Source organism: Thunnus thynnus, chromosome 19, assembly GCF_963924715.1.
Source record: "Thunnus thynnus chromosome 19, fThuThy2.1, whole genome shotgun sequence".
NCBI classification, from domain to species: domain Eukaryota; kingdom Metazoa; phylum Chordata; class Actinopteri; order Scombriformes; family Scombridae; genus Thunnus; species Thunnus thynnus.
In genome coordinates this window covers 933,043-942,034 of record NC_089535.1, presented here as the reverse complement: position 1 = coordinate 942,034, position 8,992 = coordinate 933,043, and positions in this window count along the sequence as shown.

Here is an 8,992-nt window from a genome sequence, read left to right as displayed (position 1 = left end):
CCCAATGATGCTGATATCTAAAATGTTTTCACTTAAATATTATTGTGCTTTCTTACAGTGTAGTGTGATAGTCTTTATCTGCATGGTGGCTCTGTACTTTGTACTAACACTATAAACTGTACAGTTCACTATTCTGACTGTATATATGAACTGTTGTGTACTAACATGCAACATGAGGACTGACAGACTAAATAAACTGACTGTGGAGTTCAAATCACTTCAAGTCTCTTTTTATCAGTAAATATGAACAGCAAGTGAAGAGATATTTCTGTGTGTCCTCCCTCTGTCATATTCACATCTCACTTCAAACATGTTTGCTTCATCATTATATGGATTTAATATAATCTCACTGTAAACAATAAGTAATAATACAGCATAAAGAAGCAGAACTTTACTGCAGTCCATAAAGTTCAATCTTTTTGTGTCTCTGAGACTGTTTCTGTGAAATCATGTGACCAGCTGCCTCTCTGCTGATATAAACCTTCTCTGACTCCTTGCTGATCCTGAGAGGTAGGAGGAGAATTTCTGTGAAATCATGTGACCACAGAGAATCCGTCCCTTCTCTGAGGGACTATAAAACCTCTGAGCTCTGACTCCTCTCTGCTCTTCCTGCCTCTTCAGCATCTCACAGCTCCCACAAGTCAACATCCCAGGTAAGAACACTTTGAAAGAAGAACCATGAAATACTTTCAATATCTGGATTTTGGGACACAAATGCTGCAGGAAAAATCTCACTATAACTGAATGTAATAACTTAATAAATGAAATGTTATAGAATAACATTAAATGAAATGAAATGAAAAACCAAAAGCTGAAGTTTAATTTTGTTTTACTCTCATCATTCTCTCATTATTAGTAACCAAAGACATCAAAGTTTTAAGGGAACATATCTGTGTATGTGACTACATTAATCAGCCTGTCATGGAGTTCATTTAACTAAAGATAGACAGAGACGTCTGGCACTAAATATCTTTATTATACAGCTCTCAGCTCATGGTAGTGATGCCAGAGTTAAAGTGGCTGATAGTATGTCACTCTTGTTCTGTTAGTATTGATTCTGAGTGGTTTTTTCACTGTGGATTTTAACAGGTGAAGCTCTTATAAACAGTATGTCACTCATGTTCCACATGTCATATTCCCATTCTTATGATATATGCACTGCTTATTATACTGATGCTGTGTGTGATTCATAAACAGATTATTACTCTCATGTCAGTGGTGTACTGGTGGTGTGCCACTGTTGTTTCAGTGTTATAATGTTGATTCATGGTGGTAATGAGTGTCTGTACATTATAATACACAGTGGTGTAACTTTGCTCAGTTACACTCCACTGTAACTGGCCAGTTGACTCTGCACTGTGTGTAATTATGTGGATGAATGATGGATGGGAGGCTGGCTTCTATTTCTGTGCTGCCATTGATTGTCTGGATAGAATCAGATTATAAGTACTGGTCAGTCATACAGTTGGTTCATACACAGCACATTAGAAAAGAACAAGTTGTTTTAGCAGAATGGCTAGCTAGCTAGTTTACAGAGGCCATTTTTTCCAAATTTAGCATTCAAAAATGTGTTACAGTCACTCCTAACACTTCTCAATAGCATTTAATCGAGTTACACCACAACGGTATTCATACAGAGGACATGTTGATATTAATACACAATATTTATATGCAGTGCTGAGCTAAGCAGCTGACCTCAGGCATTTCTATCACGGACTGGCAAAGTTTCACAGTGACTGTGCTGCTTTTAACTACTGTGAGCCAGTAACTTACAGGGATATATGAATGTATGGAATTAGATCAGTCTCATATATCTGATTCTTTTGCTGATCATATTTTCCCCACTTAGCGGCACAGACACACATAACATGTCATTAATGTGGAAGTTCTTCAGAGTAAGTGAAGAAGACACAAAGCTCACAGTTTGTAATACCTTTAAGTCCAGAATAAGCTGTGGAGGAACAAGCTTGGAAACATTTGGAACAAATAACTCAATCAGAAACTTAAAAAAAATCATCATTGCGGTGAACATGCCCAATTTCAAAAACAAAAATGTAAGTTATTTAAGTAGTTAATGAACATACAACTGGATTTCAATATTCCATTAAAGAAAAGTTACAAAAAATGTTTGTGTATTCTGTCAATTATAGTTCTTAGAATGAAAGCAAATACATAAAGAAAGAAAGAAAATCTTTCAAACAGCAAACAGAAAAGTCTTCAGCTGTGATTTAAAGAACTGAGAGTTGCAGCAGACCTGTAGTTTTCTGGGAGTTTGTTCAGATATGTGGAGCATAAAAACTGAACGCTGTTTCTTCATGTTTAGTTTTGACTCTGTGGACAGAAAGCAGACCTGATCCAGACCACCTGAGAGGTCTAGATGGATCATAACATAGCAGCAGATCAGAAATGTATTTTGGCCCTAAACCATTCAGTGTTTTATAAACCAACAGCAGTATTTTAAAATCAATTCTTTGACAGAAAGGAAGTGAAGTGATGGGAAGCTACACCGTAAAACGTGGGCTGTATTATAAATTGTTAGGGAAAATTCTGGCACATCCAATCATCGATTTGTTCATTGCACTTACTCAGTGCTTGTATTGGACCATAGTCCCCTGCTGATATGGTTATATAAATTTGTGTGTCATCTGCATAACATATTTTGTTGTTTTCCATAATCTGAGCCAGTGGGAGCATGTAGATGTTGAACAGAAGAGGCCCCATAATGGAGCTTTGGGGCTTTGCATGTTATTGTTGTCTGCTCAGATGGGTAATTACCATAGACGGTAAAAAATATGGGCGTAGCCACCCACTGGTTTCTGAAGAGCGGTTTTGAAGCTCAATGTGGGTGGCTCTGGCCATTGCCATCTTGGCAGTGCCTGACTCCGCCTAACTCCTGGCTAATCCAAAATGGGCTTAGCCAACCTTTGCTGAAACAAGTTCAAATTTATGGCTTAATAAAATTTAAACAGGTGAGTTATATAAAGATCTCTGAAAAGTCAGTGAAATGAACTCTGTTGAACTTAAGAACTGAGAGCAGATCCCTGAATTATTTTATGATGCGTCTTTGTTTCTCTCCACAGCAGCAGACTGTGAAACATTCAGACTGAAGTTTTACAATCAAAGCCAAAAAGTTCATCTTGTTCAACAGACTCTGCAGAGGAAACATCTCCACACACGAGACACCAGACTGTCCTCCAAACAAAAGTTTAGTTCGGAGCAACATTCAGAAAATGGCCTTGACCAGACGGAGCGGGGGACAACTTTCTACTTTTTCTGTTATACAGAACACATTTCACGATGGAGTAGAGCCATACAGAATATTATTTACAGAACGTGTAAATAGGATGAGAGAGATTGCAGATGAGCTGCAGAAGGTTACTACTGAATTCAAAGAGACACGGGAGAGATCCATGGAGGGCCTGAAGGCAGGACGTGATACAGGAGTTGTTGGACTTGGATTGGCAGCACTTACAGCTCCGTTCACTGGAGGTTTGAGTTTAGCAATATATGGAGCTGCAACAGTAGGTTCTCTTGCTGGAACAGCTACTAGTCTTCATCACAGTATAACAGGGATAACAAATGATAGAAAAATGGCAGTGCAACAGAAACTGACGGCAGAGTTCTGGACGATTGCTGAATCAGCGAGGAAAGACCTGAAACGTATGATGAAGGCTTGTGAAGACGCACTGAGACTGTCAGACGGAGCTGAGAGAGAAGAAACAATTAAACTGGAAATCAAGATACTGATGGATTTCCTCTGTAAAACACAACTCAAAATATCTGGAACTGGACACCATGTCAAAGCCGTAGCTGATAAGTATCAGGAGGCTTTTATTGGGCTTAAAGCTATAAAGAGAACAATAACAATAATAGACAGGAACAGTAGATAAACTGGGTTTGAACAGTAAATCTCAGAGTTTTTGGCCTCGTTCACTCTGCAGCAACAAGACTGATTCTGTAATATCAGTCTGATTTCTTCACATAAGGTTTAGAATCAAAGAACATTCAGGTTGTAATGAACAAAACAAACTCTATGATTAGAAAACAGATGTCCAGTGTTTATTATAACATGTTATAAATGAAAGACATTAGTGCTGATGATGATCACTGAGCTGCGACTGACTCCAGTTTATGGAGACAAACTCAGTTTAAACTCTGGATTCAACAAACTGAAAACTTGTGACTGATGGAGGAAACATACAGCTGACGTCTGTAGACGTGACGACGTTTATCGGAGCGACTTGAAGTTTACGTCTCACAACATTTTCAGACTTTGTCTCAGCTGATCTCAGAGCAGAAAGGACAGAAATCCTCTGCAGCTGCAACAAGAGTCTGCACATCTAAGCTGAACACAACACACTGTTCACATCATCACATCACTGTTATATTTCTTCTTATATTATAGAGTCATGATGTTATAACAGTTTTAATTGTGTTTTATTTGCTGTCATCATTTTAGTATTTTTATATGCTCTTCCAGATATTTTACACTTTTGTATTCAAGCTTTGTTCTTTTATTGGCATTTAATCCGTTTTATCAGATTATTTCCTTTTTCTGTATTTTATTATAATCATTTTTATCTGGAGAGAACTTTGTGCTTATGATTGTAAGGAGCTATATTATTGTTATTAAAATGAAATCAGTCATTTGAGTGAATGATAAAGTGATTTATTCAGCAACATGTGGGGAAAGTTGACACAGAGTGGAAATGGTTGCATTGTTGTGTGTCCTGTTTCTCTGTGACATGTGATGAAGGACAGTTCAGTGGTGCAACAAGACAATAGTGACGTAACTCACTCTGCTGTTTATCTACAGATATTTGTTCTTCTGTCACTGTGTGTTGTTTAATAATCGTTGATCTTTTCTCCACTTATTTTAGTTGTCATGTGACTTTATTTCACCTCTCGCTGTTGTATTTTTGTATCCATCATATTATTGTAATTGCATGATTTAAAAAAACAATATTTAAAAAAAAATGTAATATTTGACTTGATTCCAGATGTTAGTGTAGGTAAAGAAAAGATTAATAAAAGCAGATATGTGGTGAAGTTAATCTGTGATAACTTTGGTTATTCTTCTTACTAAATTCTGATATGATAGACACAATAAAACAGTTTCTCTGATGTTGGTCAATATTTAATATGTTGTTTGGCTGCGATACTGAATTCTTTTATCGAGGCTGCAAATCAGACTGAACTTCTACAGAGAGAAGAAACAAGGACACAAATCTGCAGCTATTCTGTTTCCCTCTATATGAGATGATCAATCAATAAAATATCACCAATATCACAACTTATTGATATAAAAAGGAAATGATTTTGTGAGTTTGATCTGTGATGTGAAAAAGTTAACAGTGTAAAAAGGATAATGTGAGTCATATATTTACCAGCTTTATGTTCTGCCTCAATAAAAAGCTGATGTGTGGATGTAACTTCCCATCCAGCTGTTTCATTAAGACTCATTCAATCCTCACATACTGTTCACTTTACATTTCAGAGCATTAAAAACACTGAACACATTTCTGTTAGTGTTACTGACTTTTCCTAAAGTGACTCAGAATATACAAACATGCAAATAAAATATAGAATTTTTTAAAATTTTTGTGTAGCTGATACACATTTCTTTTTACAGATGTACAAATTTGAGCCGTATTTGTTAAAAAAAAATAGAAAAATCATCATCCAAACATGTTGTATTCTTCATATTAAATGTTCTCCTGGATCATAATATTGTGAGATTGTAAAGTTTTTTTCTCCTTAAACAAACAGAAGACACTCTGTCTGCTCTCTGGCAGCTTCATTAAGGATGAATCACACATTTATTAATGACTGATGAGGTTTTTATGAATATGAACTAGATCTGTGGTGTAGAGACTAATTATGAGTCAGAATATGAACAGTATGTGAGGGTTCAGACTTTATCAGGTTTCTAACAGACTCTGTGTCTGACAGAGATGTTTGCTGGAGTTAAAACACTGTGGAGTCTCAGTTTGATCCAACTTTTTATTTCAGGGTTGAAAGTGAAGCAGCAGTGATGTTTCCTGTTGAACAGCAGGTGGAGCTACAGAGCTGAAGGTCACAACAACAGAAGCAGAGGTCAAAGTAACTGAAAGCTGTTTCACTTCATATGACTGACTGTGACAGTTACACCTCTCCCTGCAACTGTCAATCATTCTACCTGTAACTGTCAATCATTCTACCTGCAACTGTCAATCATTCTACCTCTAACTGTCAATCATTCTACCTCTAACTGTCAATCATTCTACCTGCAACTGTCAATCATTCTACCTGCAGCTGTCAATCATTCTACCTGCAACTGTCAATCATTCTACCTCTAACTGTCAATCATTCTACCTCTAACTGTCAATCATTCTACCTGCAACTGTCAATCATTCTACCTGCAGCTGTCAATCATTCTACCTTCAACTGTCAATCATTCTACCTGCAACTGTCAATCATTCTACCTCTAACTGTCAATCATTCTACCTCTAACTGTCAATCATTCTACCTGCAACTGTCAATCATTCTACCTGCAGCTGTCAATCATTCTACCTGCAACTGTCAATCATTCTACCTGCAACTGTCAATCATTCTACCTGCAACTGTCAATCATTCTACCTCTAACTGTCAATCATTCTACCTACAGCTGTCAATCATTCTACCTTCAACTGTCAATCATTCTACCTGTAATTGTCAATCATTCTACCTGCAACTGTCAATCATTCTACCTGCAACTGTCAATCATTCTACCTGCAGCTGTCAATCATTCTACCTGCAACTGTCAATCATTCTACCTGCAGCTGTCAATCATTCTACCTGCAACTGTCAATCATTCTACCTGCAACTGTCAATCATTCTACCTGCAACTGTCAATCATTCTACCTGCAACTGTCAATCATTCTACCTACAGCTGTCAATCATTCTACCTGCAACTGTCAATCATTCTACCTGCAGCTGTCAATCATTCTACCTGCAACTGTCAATCATTCTACCTGCAGCTGTCAATCATTCTACCTGCAACTGTCAATCATTCTACCTGCAACTGTCAATCATTCTACCTGCAACTGTCAATCATTCTACCTACAGCTGTCAATCATTCTACCTTCAACTGTCAATCATTCTACCTGCAGCTGTCAATCATTCTACCTGCAGCTGTCAATCATTCTACCTGTAACTGTCAATCATTCTACCTGCAGCTGTCAATCATTCAGAGACCAGATGCTGTAAAATGATGACGGCGTTCACAAGAAGAAAAACAAAGATTAGAGGCAAGTCTGACAGAGATGTGTGGAGAAGAAATATATATTTCACTTTTCCATCATTTCAATCAGTTTTCAACCCCTAACATGTATCTTATGGCCCCTTGTGGGGTTGCGACCCTCAGGTTGGAAACCACTGTACTACACTACTATACTTAATGTACAATCTTGAAAATACTTTTACTTTACTGGAGTACTTTATATTTCTACTCCAATACATTTATCTGACAGATAAAGTTAGTTACTTTACAGATTGAAATGTTACATATTAAACATGATTTTATTAAAATAAAACATGATTATTGTTACAGATGAATCTGATCCAACAGTGTATAAAACAGCTGTAACCTTAATTACTGCACACGTCACATTTATTGTTATTTCAGTTCAAAGTTGATCAAACTAACTGATGCTGCTGTTAAACTTTACAGTTTTGGGTAAATTATAGATTTTCTGTATGAATAATTGCACAATATGATTTTGGATTATTTTCTAAGATTGTTTGATCATCATTTATTATTTTATTGATATGTTTCTATGTGGAACATTGAAGTTGCTTCTTCATGTCCTCTTTGCTTCAGTACAAAGTGATTTTACTTCCTATCTGCCTTTGTTTACTTCAACCAACTACGACATCATTAAAATGCTGCTTACATGTTAATAATCAATAATATGATTGATGATAATATAACACTCTCATTCTGCACTACCAGTACTTAGTACTTAGTTTGTTCAGTTTACAGTCTGATCACTCTGAGAACGCTGGAACGTTTCTCTCTCTGTTTGACTTTAACCACAGTTCATCCAGTCTGCACTGTGCACCTTTAATATAACAGGCTGATAATAATAAAAACTACCATATTTACTCTTGATGACATTTGCTTTTTTCAGTTTATTATACAAGTTAATAAAGTATCAGAAATACTTTACTTATCCCTGAGGGGGAAGCCGGGTCATGTTACATTTTGTGATTTTATTGTGTGAGCGAACCGCTAGGTGCTCGGGCCCTAATAAAGGTACTGCAGTACACAGCTACAAATTTTAGTTTTGATTTTATTTTTCTACAGTGGTCAGTAGTGGAGGAAGTACTCAGATGAAAATATGTCCTGCATTTATATTTATATTTATACTTAAGTAAAAGTTCAGAAGAATTAGCAGCAAAATCTACTTAAAGGTATCTAAAGTAAAAGTTCTCATGATGCAAAATGGCTCAATTTATCATATATACTGTTTATTATAGGAATGTTAATTCATATTGATTCACTGAAATGTGCATGTGAGCAGCATTTTAACATTGTCAAGCTGAGCTCATTGTTGGTAGTTTCTCTCATTGTAAGAATGTTTTTTATGTTCAGTTATTGATGTTTATTGGTTTCAGGTGATTTGACTCTGATGATGAAACGTCGTCTCTCTAATAAACTTTAAACTCTTCATTCAGCTGGAATATTTTTCTAGTAATCACAGTTTTGTTGTTACAAAATAATAATAATATGATTGTTATAAAAAATAATTCTGCCAGATTAAAATAAAATCCTGCTTCTGTCTCTGCTTTTCAGTTTAAAGCCTCGTATATAAACTGAACATTAAACCTTTAACCAATCATAAAAAAGACGAGGACAAAGAATCAGTTACTGTTGAAGCAAATCATCTCATATTACTCACAATATCAAGCTAATATCTGTTATTTTGCAACGCCCCTGAAATCCTAAACAGTCATATATTTGTTATCTTGT